This window comes from Buteo buteo, chromosome 11, assembly GCF_964188355.1.
Source record: "Buteo buteo chromosome 11, bButBut1.hap1.1, whole genome shotgun sequence".
Lineage (NCBI taxonomy): Eukaryota > Metazoa > Chordata > Aves > Accipitriformes > Accipitridae > Buteo > Buteo buteo.
In genome coordinates this window covers 4,993,585-5,008,259 of record NC_134181.1, presented here as the reverse complement: position 1 = coordinate 5,008,259, position 14,675 = coordinate 4,993,585, and the positions used below count along the sequence as shown (strand labels likewise).

Sequence of the window (14,675 nt, the reverse complement as noted above, 5' to 3'; positions counted from 1 at the left end):
GGAGCAACAGGATAAAAATTAATGGATTTTTAGCTTTTTGTTAAAGAATTCAGCAGCAGGACTTCAGGAAAGCAATGTAGCAACATAGGACCAGCCAATAAATAAACTTCGATTGAGTCCCAGCTTTATGCATGTGGCTCATAAGTAGCTCTTCAGGATGCTACGCTGCCTATTCAGTGGGAATTTACTCAGTGAAGACATTTTCGTGCTTCTCAAATGTACTTGTCATTCTACAAGAAAATTCCTTTTTCATTCACTTTCTCATTAGCTCTCTGCTATATGGCATCTTTGACAGTCTTTTGCTTCCCCTTTTTTACTGGGGATTTGTTTTGGTAAAAGGTGGCCTTTTTCTGAAGTAAGATGAATGAAGGCTCTTGAGCTTTTAAGATAATTATTTAATTACACTGTGGTTGTGTCTTAATCTTTCCCTGAGACCCTATCATGCTAAATGTGATGCTGAGCAGCTAGAACACCTCCTTAGAGGGCTTTCCAAGTTAGTTGCTTATAGTCAGCTGTATTGGGATTTTTCTCATGGGGTCCTTGCAGAGACTGGTGATAAGGATCTCCACTGATTTTTTTTTTTTTTTTTTTTTTCCCCAGTGGTATGGATACAGGTATTTTGGAGGTGGGGTCTGCTGTTAACATGTTAAAAGGCCCTCTTAGAATTTCTCTGAAAGGAACCACCACGTGGTCCTCAACATGTTTGTTTGGGTTTTTTTCCCCTCCCCTAATAAAAACCAACCTTTCCCTCTGCCCCCAACTAAAACTTTCTTCTGTTCCCCAAAAGATAGAGCTATGCTGCAAGCTTCCTGTGGCAGCGACCCTCCCACAGATCTTTATTTTAGATTTGAGTTAGAGTGAGTGCAAAAGTATAAGTAACTAGGTATTTTATGTAAAAGCATAAGTAACTCTGGATCCCTATGGAAGATGGAACACTTTGAAAAGTAATGAGAATGTTTTGATAAAAATATTCTCTTCTCCTTTGAAACCAGCCTGTAGTAATGAGGAATGAATTCCACTATTAATGTTGAGTGTTGGCTTCATTGTCTCCTATTGCAACTTCAGCGTTATTTAAATTCAATGGGGAAAGGTTTTCATTTACTGTTTTGGAGTGCCAAAACACCAATCAAGTGGTTAGACAAGTCTGGAGGAAAGTGTATCTAATTCTAGAGACAAATAGGGACACTGCAGTTGCTGAGCAGTGCTGTGTAGGCACTTTGTTATGATGTCTTCCAACATTGCTTCTGTGTTGCCACTTACATGCCAGGCTGTATGTTAAGGCAGACAAAACAATTTGTTCATATGAAAGTAGTTTGGCTCAATCCTTCAATGACGCTAACAGTGAAATGTTCGGTTTTCAATTAGGTGGAATTATGCCCAGTTACAGAATTATTTAAAACTTTTCCTTTTAACAAACTGTTTAGCAATCAACAGTGCAAGAGAAATGTCCCTTGTTCCTTATGCTCTGGAAAAGCAGAAAGATTAGATGGGCAGAGCCTCTTCTTCCCAAACACGGATTAATTCTGTTTCTTCTAATGTCTGTCCTTCACCCATTATCTATTTACGTATCTTCTTTTAGGCAGGATGCTTGTGACAGGAAAAAGGTTGTAGCTAGTGGGCAGCTGTATATAAATATTGTCCTGTTACCCCTGGATTGAACTTCTTGCAGTCCTTTCGACTTCTGTTTTGCCTTCTACCTCTTCAATGCCCTGTCACATTTTGGCCCCTTCTCAATCCAGTGGGAACAAACTGTGAGGGAGATTAGCCTCTGCTGCTGGCAGCTCTGCTGCCTGCTGGTGTGACAGTAATGAGATAAAAGCACAAAGATGCTCACAGGGTCTAAGAGTATGTCATTTGCCATTGTGTTAGTGTTGGTGCCCTGCTGTGTGTGCTGAGCTGTTGCCTATGCCTGTCCCAATTCTACCTGTATCTGGAACAGGCACCCTCACAGAAAAAAAATTCTCTAATTCTCCCCATCTGCTCTGCTGCTTTCTTCCCCTTCTCCTCTCAGTTCAGATGTTCACTTTGGATTTGTCAGGGCTGGTTTTTTTCCCCATGTTAAATGGGATATCCCCAAATGGAAACCTCCTAGTGAGGTGTGAACTGAACAACAACAGTTAATTCGTATACATCGTGAAGGAATAAACAAAAATTTGTCTTCAACCTTTTACCAAGCCTGATCAGTTATTTCAAATGACACTCACCAAGTATGAGTCTAACTCTGTTTTACATATATGACAGTTACTTCCGTAGTTCCTGCTATTTTGTGGTGTGAAGCTCTTTCTCTTACCTTGAATGTCAACGTATGGAAACTTGATCTGATAATGACAGCAACAAAACTCTGTATACTTGCAGCACATGATTCAGGAGCAATGATGTTAAAGTCACAGGTCACAGTGTAACTGGGTACAGATGTCTGTCATGGGTGTTTGGAGACGAACGGTGGCTTTTAGCCTTTGAATATACTGAAAGTATGCGCTATTTATTTTAGGCAAGACTCCATCATTTTGAGATGAGTCACTGGCATTTCTGCCCAGCCCCAGCATACTGGCAGAATTAGTTGCATTGTCTTGAATGGTAGGGGAAGCATTTTCAGATTTCAAAGGATAAATGGTTATGTGCGGTGGTAATCAGTTGTTGCAAACGTTATTCTAAATCAGACTGATTAATGATTACATTACGATAGGTTCTATTTGGACACAAATGTGGATGTTATAGTTTTGTCAGCCGAGCAGAGACCATGTATTTTGACTGCTTGGTTTGGTTCGGAAATCACAGTCCTTTTTTGATCAGTTCCTGTAAAGATCTGACTTTGCTTTCTAACTGCCTGCACCAGTGCAAAAGATGTAAAGCAACCTTATTACTTTATATGGTACAGATATGAAAATTGATTAGTTTGAGACTTTTATATATATAGGAGAGTAGGTGTGTTTAGACACACTGATGCTTTTGCAGGGGGTTGCTAACCTTAGAGGTGTTTATGCTGTTTTACCTGAATATTCTTTTCTTGAATGGGCTTATCCAGACACCAGTCAAAAATGGTTGGAAGAATGTGCATTTATATGCGATGTGGACATTGCAGGGTGGATAACTCATTTTCTATGCTTATGCAATTCAGTTGAGTCCCCTGAGGCCTGAGAAGTCGATGAAGCAAAAATGAAATGTAAAACAACATTCTGAACATCTTTACCACTAACCAAGAAAGTTTTCTGTTCTTTTGGGTCTTGAGTCAGAATGATGCATGTTTGTAAATCCAGCCGAATGAAGTGTAGGTGTTCTGGGTCTAATAGGTTGATATTTTAATTTTTTTTTACTTTTTGGTGATTCTCTGCTCCAGAGCTGGTGTCATAGAAAAAGGCTAGTTTTTATTTATTTTCACTTATTATTTTTAGTCTTTATTTTTATTTGATCTTTTCAGCTGCATCTTTTGTATTGCAGCTTAGTACCTCTAACTGCCAGATGTTTGTCAAAATTTTGTGTTACCCTTTCTTATCTTTTCCGCTTTTATTGACCAGACAAATGACAACAGATGAGCATCCAAACATAAGAAACTACAGCTTATTGTTGGCATAGAAGAGAGATATAAAGTCAGATTAAGTGGTGGTTTAAAGCCATAAAATCAATGACTTCTGCAGAGCCTTTCCAGCTGGGAAACTATGCTTCTCTGTGTTAGACATGCTAGCACTTGGGTTACCCAAGCCTAGCATGCACCAGTATTGTCCTAAGGCATAGTGGTCCTTGCTGTGAACCGCTGTAGTACCTCCTATTTATGCAAGTATCAGTTTAGACAGCTGGGTAGTATGTGCAAGAAACATGATCTCTGAGCGTTCAAATTTGGTGGGGTTGACACCCCCCCCAGTTGTGTGATTTTGTGATCTCAGGAGATTCCGCAAAAGTAGATGTACGTAATTTGCCAAGATTCATTTGTGCAAATAAATAACCACTGCATATTCTACACCTGGGTGGAATGAGCCTTCTGTTATCAGGTGAAGTGCTGCATGGAGAATAAAGAAAAACTTCCCCCTGCCTCTTTTCATTGACACTTGGGATTCCTGATTTTTTTTAAGTTTCTGGGAGTATAGGCAAGAGCCACTGGCACATCACTAAGAGGACAGCAGAATGCAGGTGGCTCTGTGGATCCTGCCAGCTCTGCACACGTGTCAGCAGAATTTCTTCCTGGGTTTCTGATGCAAGGAAAAACTTTCAGCTACAGAAGATGCTGCACATATGAACCTTTTTAATGTTGTTTACTGCTGCTTAATAACCAGTGATTCAGTAAATTCTAAGACTTTCACAAATGATGGACATGTTCTCAGTTTGATTAAAAACAGCGCAGGAAAAAAAATTCATGCAGGCTCTTGCAGTAAATGGCTTTCTGCTTTAGTTACAAAATGAGCTACTTACATAACTCCTCTTATAAGGAAACAACGCAGTAACAAGAGAGTCAAGATTCTGGAAGTTTTGTTGTTTTATTTGGGAGAGATAGGTAGCTGGTTCCTATTAGTCCCACTTGGGCTGAAGTTGTTGGCTGAAGCATTCAAGTGTATTCTTACACCAAACCTTAATCAGCAAAATGTATTAAGAAAGTACACATATATTTTGCCAAACCTGTATGTGTGACTATTGCAGGCTGAAAAAAATCTGAAACTAACACGTGAAAACAAAAGTGCCAAACTCCGTAGCTAGGTGACTGTGTTTATCCTCTGGTTTGTTACTTTTCTGTGGGGTATAGTAACAGTCTTGAGTTTGGGTATATCTGTATATATTAGTTTCTTTGGTTGGAATCTTAGGAACTTTGAAATTCTGGAGAATTTTAGTAAATCTTGAGAACAGTGTTTAATGCACAGCTCTAGAATCAGATTAATATGTAAAGCAGAGTAACACACCTGATGTCCACAGCAGGCATTTTTGCAATGCCAGTGGAGACAGGGGTAGGATAAATCACTTCGAGTAAGTGCCTAATCAGTTGTGCTTTGAATTCCAATAACAGAGACTGTCTTTATGTAGCAAATACCATATCCTTAATTTAACATTCAGTTCTAGAGTTTGGGTAACAAGCAAACCTCCCATTGCCTGTGGATTGACTTAAAGTTTTAATCTTATTAGAGAACGTTTGATTATAGACTGATTTGCTATGCCTCTCTTACAGAATTTGGATTGATTCTGAGGAATGTGGGCAACTGTAAATTACCCCTTTCTCAACCAAAATACAGACTTGCATCTCCTATGCACTTATGCGCTGGTGATTAATGAACACTTTCATTCCGTCAGCTTTCCAGCAGTGACTGTCTCAACTAGGTTGTTGTTAGAAATAAAGAAACCAGTCGAGTTTTGTTATGACTGTTTTCAGTAAATAAGGAAGGCTAAAAATATATACCTTTTAAAAGCAGTTGAAGATAGTTTTGTGGCTGTAATAGGAACTGAGGAATCAGATTTCCCTACAATGAAAGAAGGTGTCTTTTTATCAACTACGGGAGCAGTTGGATCAGACAAGTATATTCATGTATGTAGAAAGAAAGATAACCAGATTCTCATAAACAACCCTTCTTTGGGTGCTCCATTACATACATCTCCTCTTATTTTAGACTTTGACTGTGTATGTCTGTATCTGACCTAGTTCTCCTGGTTATTTTAAGTCGGTGAAGAAGATTAGGTATTTTTTGTAGTGTGGTTAATCTTTACCTGATATACCGTCCTAAAATAGGTCTGAATAGTCATATTAAAGAAACACCTCTCTGTGGATCAGAAGTCTAACATGGGTGAATCACATTCTTGGATGTGAAATTGTGCACAACTAATGGATAATTGAATATCAAACTGCTGCTTGACATTAGCTCAATACTGAGATTAGCACATGCAAAGATTAGGTACTGAAAAACAGTGGTATGTTACAGGAAGCATCCAAATCATTTCATACTGGATCTCTTCAGAGTTTTACCACAATGGTTTATCTGTAGAGTTGCATCACTTTACCACTGTGCGAGACTGATCTCTATTTCAGGAATGCAGCTTCTACCAAATGTTGAACACAGCTTGGACATCAAAATTACACCGAAGACCTTTCTGAAGACATTCAGACTATATTTCCATGAAAATCTTTGTTTTTGAAGATGGCAGATTATTATTTCTGTGGAGAATTAGCTCTTGGATGCTACCACTTAAGTCTTTACTCACTAGGAATAGGATGAGGAATTTTCACTAGCAGATTTTTCTATATTGATTCAAGAAACTACCTCTCCCCTTCAACCCCTCCTTGAAAAAAAAAAAAAGTAAGTAAAAGTCTGCTTCATTTGTTTTAACAGGTGACTGCTGACTATGCTTATCTCATTACAGTTCTTTCTCAATGTATTCTTCTTTAGACATATTGCAGTTAGGTTAAATTCTCTAATGAACTATTCAGCTGTGCATGAGAGCATAGCTGTTAATCCAGAAATCTTCAGTAATTAATCAAGATTATTTCTGTTATGTAAATGTGTCTGTAAGGTGTATCCAGCTCAATGAATCAAAGTGACCTGTACAAACATACTTTTTAGCATTTGGAAGTATGGGCAAATATATAAATACAACTTGCACTCACCTTGTACACATGGATACTTTCACCTTCAAAAGCAATCTCTAAATGGGGTTTTTAAAAACTTCTCTGAGAAAATTAGATGGTATGCATTTGAAAGTCTAGCCCTCAACGTAAGTTATGCCTACTTGCATTAGCAAATGTATTTTTTTCCCCCTCTCTATTTTTTTAAAAAACATATACCATTATCTACCACACCAGGGAGTAAAAATAAGTTAAGTAAAAGGAAATAATGGTTAAAATCAGAACTTAACAATTAGCTTCCACTTTGGGGGGGGAAATTATTGAGCACAATGCAAAATACACTTTAGTGAACAAAATAATGAGTCTTTCTTATGAAAAATACAATCATTTTAGAAAACCTTATATACAGTGAGTAATAATCAGTTCTCCATAATATTAACCAGAAGGAGCACTTAAATTTTTGACATCCCTAATCATGGAGCCTGGGGAGCACTACAGAACACTTGCATTAAATTACTCCTCATTTTCCTAGCCCTGTCTGCCCCTTCCATAAGTTTTGCTGCCTGTATTTGTAAATTTGGCACAAGCCTACAAATTTCATAGCTAATATGTTGTCTCCTGCCAGGAATATCAGAGTAAGGTGCATTATATGCTGCATGACAATTAAGGATTGAGAGAAATCATGCCGATTTTCAGATGTGGCACCCAGGTGTCAGTCTGTATCAAATTAGTGAAATGGTGTCAAAGAAGATACATGCATCACTTCTGATGTCCTATTGTTGTGGTTTAACCCCAGCCAGCAACTAAGCACCACACAGCTCCTCACTCACTCCCCCCGACCCAGTGGGATGGGGGAGAAACTTGGGAAAAGAAGTAAAACTCGTGCGTTGAGATAAAGACAGTTTAATAGAACAGAAAAGAGGAAACTAATAATGATAAAGCTAACACTAATCAAATGACAACAGTAATAATAAAAGGATTGGAATATACAAATGATGTACAGTGCAATTGCTCACCACCTGCTGATCGATGCCCAGTTAGTCCCTGAGCGGTGATTTCCCTGCTCCCACTCCCCCCAGTTTATATACTAGATGTGACTTCACATGGTCTGGAATACCCCTTTGGCCAGTTTGGGTCGGCTGCCCTGGCTGTGTCCCCTCCTAACTTCTTGTGCCCCTCCAGTCTTCTCGCTGGCTGGGCATGAGAAGCTGAAAAATCCTCGACTTGAGACTAAACACTACTTAGCAACAACTGAAAACATCAGTGTTGTCAACATTTTTCTTGTACTGAACTCAAAACATAGCACTGTGCCAGTTACTAGGAAGACAATTAACTCTATCCCAGCTGAAACCAGGACACCCGTGTATTTCAATTAAGAGTTCAGGTGAACTCTTGTAGGAAGGAGGTGAGCCTACAATTTCCACAACTGCAGTGGCAGGAGGGATGGAGTAGTTCTCCTGCCTTCAAGATGTGTGTGATTGCATGTGCATTGTGCTGCTTCTCATTTGATTATACGCTTCCCTGTGTACTGCAGTGAAGGCTGGGTGATGCGTGCTGCCATTTTCTATTGTTGCCTTGTATTAACTTTGAGTGCTATTGTTTGGGCTCCCACCTTAAGAGTGATAAGTGGACTTTTTTCAGAAGTGTTAATTCTTGGCCTAATTCTGCTTTCATTTAATGCCTTGCCAATACAACAAAAGTTGTGCCGGTTTGGCTATATCAGCACAACATCTCTCTCCTGGGGCAGGTACAGCCCTGTAGGATTAAACTATACCTGTGCATTCTAGCATTGCCTATTCAAAGCAGGCTGATCTGCATTTAGCTTTTTTTTAATCCATGAAGCTCCATTGAGTAGAAACCAATGCAGTCAGTGTTGAAAACTCTAGTTAATTTGGGGGAATAAGCTATAGTTGTATAAATGTATTTAAATGATGGGAGGATTTATCAGCATGCCTCCGCTTACGGTTGATTACAAAAGTCCCAGTGTCTTTAGAGGAATGGAGTGGCTGCTTTTGCAAATCAAAAGTAAATATGCCGGAGAGCTGTGTAGCGAGCATGAAAAGCAATTCAGGTACAGGTGTGTACATTTAGAAAGTATTAGTGAGGTTTATAACCAAGGTTTGTTTTGCTGTCCATGATGCTACAAGCTGAGGAACCTTCCCCTGCTTATTGAATTAACAGAAGGAATGCATGTTTCTTCTCAAGGTTACGATTATAGATGACACCCCTAGGAGACAGTCAAGTTTGGAGCATCTGGGTTGGGATTTTTGAGATTGAGTGAAACAAAATTTCAGTTAAGCGCATTGGATTAGTACTGGCTGGGAAGCAGAACTGATATTCTGAGGGAAAGGAAAGCACTTTGAGAAAACTGTGTTCTGAATTTTTCTCAGTTAAAATTACTACAGAACTTAAATGCAAAAGCAAACAAAAAATCCTCTGGAATTGTTGAAGTGCTGTATTTTCTCATTACTGAAACACTGTATTTTGATTTTTAAATACGAAATACTTTGCCATTATGTAATTCAATATTATGCAGGTCAGAACATCATTAATTTCTTTTGGCATCACTGAAATCAGGTTTGAATAGAAATACATGCCCTTGAAACGTTTTATTCTTTGTAAAACTGCCTTTTCTGATAAAACGTTACTAAGTTGAAAACTAATTGGTCAGCTTTGTATTTCAGGAAGGATTCTCCCATTTCTGTATTATTGGCTCTCTTCCAAGCAGATTCTTCTACCAGACCCTTGATTTCTACCCACTCTGCAGATAAGAAAATAGAAGTTAGGTTTTGGCATGCATATGTTCATGCACGTTGTGTAAGAAGAAATAATAATAGATATCATCCACTATGGGCTCTATTACTTCCTCCGTTGGTATTGTTATATCAGCAACTCAATGTAGTATAGGTTTACTGTTAAAATTATCACATGGACTACTTTGATTTATTGTGGGCCATTACCTGAATCCCACACCATGGAAAGCTCCTCTGGGCTGAGGCAGGTATGTCTCATCTTCCAGTGGGTGAGAAGAAGGTGTTAATATTTTAGCAGCTGTTGGGAGTTTCACTACTCTGACACTGACTCCCCTTCATATTTAGGTTTTCCATCACACAAGGACTCTCATCTAATACCTCTACATCCCTTGCTGAAATTAAGTCCCTAAGTAGGCTGTCTCAATGAGTAAAAACACCTTCTCATCCTTGGCATGCAGCTGAAGTCATTAAAGCAGAGAAGGAATTACTGAGGAAAAATATGTCTTTTGTTTTGTAGTAATTTGGACCTGGATGATCATTGTGTTTCTTTTTTACTTTGAAATCTATGTCACCTTGAGAACTGTAGAATTCTAAGATTTATAAATGCTTCTTTGGAAATATTCCCAGTGATAGTATCACCATAATATTTAAAGGGATCCAAAGTAGTCTCGGAAGCCACAAGCCTTATGTCACATAGGACTTCAGTCTATTGAAGAGCCCCCTATATAGCAATGTTGGGGGAGGGAAGTTAAAAATGCACTCTGAAACTTGGGTTTTCAGCTGTAATACTCTAGTGACTTGCCACAGAGTTTGCAGAAGCAACAGGACTTCTAAGTATACCTTCTTTTGCTCTTTCTCATTTATCACAGCCCTTCAAGGAGTTCCTCTTTAGCACTACCCAATTCCCACCTACCTATTATGTTGTCTTATTGTGATCATGAATCCAAAGTACAGAAGAAGCGCTGTTGGATGGGATTCTCTTTTGAAAGGCTGGGGAGGCTGCCTCAGGAGTGAAGTTACCAGTCTGATGAATTCTTTCATCTACATTTCCTAGCTTCTCTTAAAGACAGAGGTAGCGCAATGGGATTGCAGCAGTGCCCGATACATGGGACTGAAATCTCTGCTAGCAAAGTCAGCTCTTCCCTTTGACAGATGGCTTTTGTTTGCCACGTAGGTAGACTTTATATTGAAATGGTCTTATGAAAGTGAGCTAGGAAAAGGAAAATCCCTTGCTGTATAGCAGGTGGGCAACAGGAGGAGAAGTTGTGAATTAGTGAACAAGCCTGGCTAAAGTATCTTGGTAACAAGTATAGTAGCATAAAAAAGGATGTATGTATTTGATGGTTGCTATTTAATGTGTGTGCTCACTCCATTTCAGCTCAGCAGATTGTCATCTCTGGTAGTGGATAGATGGGTAGGTATGCTCTAAGTGAAAAAGAAAGCTTTGGGCAACTGGATATCTTCGTAATGTGATTGCTGTGTCTGTCTAGGGAACATTTTTAAGGCAGTGAGGAAATGAAGGAAGTTATCATCAAATTACATCGGTATAGAACATTTTCATAACAGGGAGTGTTGAAAGGAGTTAGCAGAAAGGTGGGGTGGGTGGGAAGAAAATATTTAGAACCTAAGTAAAGATGGCATCTATTGCTTGCTTATTTTTTTAAAGCCCTCTAAATGAAAAAGTCCTATAACTTTGTTCTTTATAGAAGTGAAAAATATTGCCTGCGGAGCTGCTGGTGTTTCTTTATTCAGTTGAGTACAGTACCTTGTTTCAAAGACTTTTCTTGCAAATGATTATTCTCTACTTCTGTCAGCCTGTCCCCACACTTGGGGAACCCTTACTGAGCCACATCATTTAAAAGTCAAAAAGCTAGTAAGTGCATTTTTTTTTTTTTTTAAACACTGAATATAGTAGCAAACACATCTCTGGCATCATTGCTTTATTCCTTGAATGCTATGGTTTCTCTTTGTGTAAACTATTATCATGCTGCTAGTGCATGGAAATAAGTAGAGACTTTCTCTCAAAACCTGTTTTAAGGCTATGAAAAGAAACTTGAGAGGTTTGGGACAGAAGAGAGCTTAAGGGACTCTTAAGAATAAAATTGTTGCATGTGAATGTGCTGGCAACGGGAAGAATACCCAGGTTTCTTATCTGTGCCCTGGAAACTAGTGATCTGATCCAAGGAGAGATTTCCATTAATGTTACTGGACTTTGGATGAAGTCAGATATGGTTAATGTTGCTTTGGCATAAATGCTCTGTAAAAGATGATAATTTCAAGGGCTAATATGGCCTGGATCATCGGTGTGCCTAAGCAACACCAGTGTGCAAATATATTCTAGATATAAAAAGTATTAATCAGGTCATCTAGCTCTCATACACTGCACCCTTCCTGTCTCTTGTAAAATTGTACCAACAATATTAAAACCTGTTCCATGATGAAGTAGGCATTTTGAACCATCTACTGTTGATTTAGGGAGTAGGTAAGTAAAACAGAACAGCAAAGACGAAAAGGAAGGATGCGAACCAATGTCACTTATTCAATGAAGTTTTCAAAGTATCAGAGAAAGAACATGATTATACAATCTTTTTTTTCTGTAGGCCCTGACTTGCTGGGATGAAACATGAGATAGAAAGAAATATTTTCTATAGGAAATGAATGTGCATACAAGTATAAAAAATTAATGTCTATATTAAATAGTCTTTTCAGCATATCATCTATGACTCATTTTAAGATACTCTGCTTTTGTTTCTGTTTTATTTTTCTATTGTCAGATTCTACAATATTTTATCCTTTTTCTATCCATTTATACTTTTTTCCCCCCTCTATGTAGAAGGTATCATGAAAACTTTCCCTTTGTGCATTGGTGTAAAATTGAATAGCCTATGTTATGTATGTACCGTTCTCCCCTGGCAAACACTATGACAGATGTTAGGATACTTATTGGTCTCACTTCATGATCTTTATAAATGTGATCTTTTTTATTATGAGGAAATATTTCATTGTTTGTCTGATCCAAACCCCACTATAGTTTCTGGACAGCTTCCCATTGATTTCCGTAAGTTTTGGAACTGTTCTTAAGCTACTTTTTGAACTGAAAGATCCTGTGTAAGTGTAGAAAAAGGAAGATCATAGGGACCTTGGCAGCTTTCTCCCCTTATTCCCTCAGAGTCTCTCCCTTTCCAGAGTCAAGTCACAGCCGCCTTTGCTGCTTCTGCCATGCAGAAGTGCTTTCCTATAGCTCTCTGCCTCATTGATTCTCCATCTGTTTTAATCTGAACATCTTTCTGGTGACCTATGTTCACATCTGGTGTAAATATGCTACTATTCAAAGTGTTTTTACTCTGTCAGTTACCATTTCAGGGAATGATTTATTATAATGGGAGCTGTGCTCTGTGCTGTAGAAAAGGGAGAAAATCTAGACATGGCCTCAAGGATTTCTTATGTCTTGCTTGACTGAGATTGGGAAGCATGAGGCTATGTGCTGCCAAGAGTCGTAACTGATAATCTGTCCCCCCAAATTACTGAGTAAATAAAGGAGATGGGGATGAGGCAGGCAGAGAAGGCAGCTGTTAGCCACATTTCCTCAAAGTTGTGAAGGACCCGAGCCAAACCTCAAGGATGTCAGTCAGAAGTCTGCCAGCCTCTCTGAAAGACATTTGATGATAAATGCTAGAAACTTGACCATCTTTTCTAAGTTAGAGTACAGTGCCTTAATTACAAGCTAGTCCTCCTATTTTTCTGCAGGTAGAAAAACAATATACTTCGTGTAGATGTAGCATCACATTACCGTCTAATAACAATTTAAATTCTAAGGTTGTACAGATCTTTCTCTTATTTCAACACTAGATTAACAGGGGAAGGAATTGCAAGAGAATTGATGTTTGAAAAGGAATTTGAGTATAGACCAGGTGGTTAATTTGCTCACATTAGTTAGTATGTTTAACAAGGGAGAGTGCAGTCTGCAGTCAAGTCTCTGGAAGAACATCTCTATTGCTATTTAGCATCACTACGCAGCTTTGCATTTTTGCCCACTTTCCTTTGTGCTATAGCCTTTTTTCCAAAACACTAGGCAAAGAAAATAGTATATGGATGAGAAGTGGCGTATCTGAATGGCTATGTATGTCTAGTAAATGAATTGGTACAGAAGAAAAGGATGCATCATCATGCTTTGATAACGAGCAAATCAGAAGCAATTACTTTTTTCTTTCAGAGAAAAAGGGGATTGCTTACAGTACTTCAAAATAAGATTATTTTTTTCAATGGCCTAGAGAATAATAATCATTCCCTATGTAAGTTGAGACGCTACCATTTCTTTCCATCTCAGTGAGTGTGAGCCATTTGTGGTGTATGAATGCATCTCTGCACTTAGGAAATACATTGCTGCTGTTGAATTGGATAAGTTGTAGTGATGCCACTTCCTAAAAATCATTGACTCCTGATCCAGTTGGATCAGATTTTGATTTTTATCTTTATAACACTTCTTCTATTCTGAAGGAGAAAATCAGTAGAACAGATTGTTTTCCACAAGGTTTTGGCAACTAGAAAACACATTTGTGAGGTTGTTAAATAGTGATTGCTCATGTCTGAGTAACTGTATGTAGAATGAAATTCTGGATTATCACACTCAGTAACTGCATTACTTGCATTGCAAGTGTCTTTACTCACAGTTGCTCTGGGCAAAGCACAATGTGGTTGGTATGGATGGTAGACTTGTTTTGGGGCCATGCTTATTCTCCAATCTATGTGTGTTTTAACCATGGAAAAAAACTGAGCACCAACAGCCTCCGCTGACTTTAGAGAGAACTGCAAATGCTTGGCAGTTGAGTGGAGCAGCTTATTAGTTACATATTATAAGGAAAGCTGCTCTTTTCCTAGCAGAAGCTCATGGTTAAAGAACCCTAATATCTAGATAAATACTGCTTATACATGGCAAATGACAGGTAGGGGGAAGAAAACATGTTGCTATTGGACAATAAACAACATGTCAAATAATGTAAATTGATATTAAGAAGCAAAGACAAATGCAAATCTCAATCTGTTGAAAGGATTTCTACATGTAGACTTAAACACCCTTGTTCTTTACTATTCTTCTTCCTGCATGGCTTTATTTGCATTTGTTTGCTATTTTTCAATGGGATTAAGAAAAACTTCAACAGTTTCATGACAAGGCTTATTCTATTAGTACTTGTAGAGGCAGGATGGAAAAAAAACCCAAACACATTATGCTGATTATAGACACTAATACATTATTAATGAAATAAAACCAGCTTATTGGTTAGCCAATGTTAATACATGCAACAGGAGAAGCTAATGCCTGGTTTGTTAGTAGGGTTTTTTGTGTGTATTTTCTTTCACTTAACCTTACTGCAACCTGGCAGGTAATG

At 38.4% G+C, this 14,675-nt stretch overlaps 1 protein-coding gene across 4 annotated transcripts in view; it reads left to right on the top strand.

Moving 5' to 3' along the window:
• Positions 1-14,675, top strand: part of CDH13 (cadherin 13) — a 518,714-nt gene that overhangs the window by 64,924 nt on the left and 439,115 nt on the right. The window lies entirely within an intron of this gene.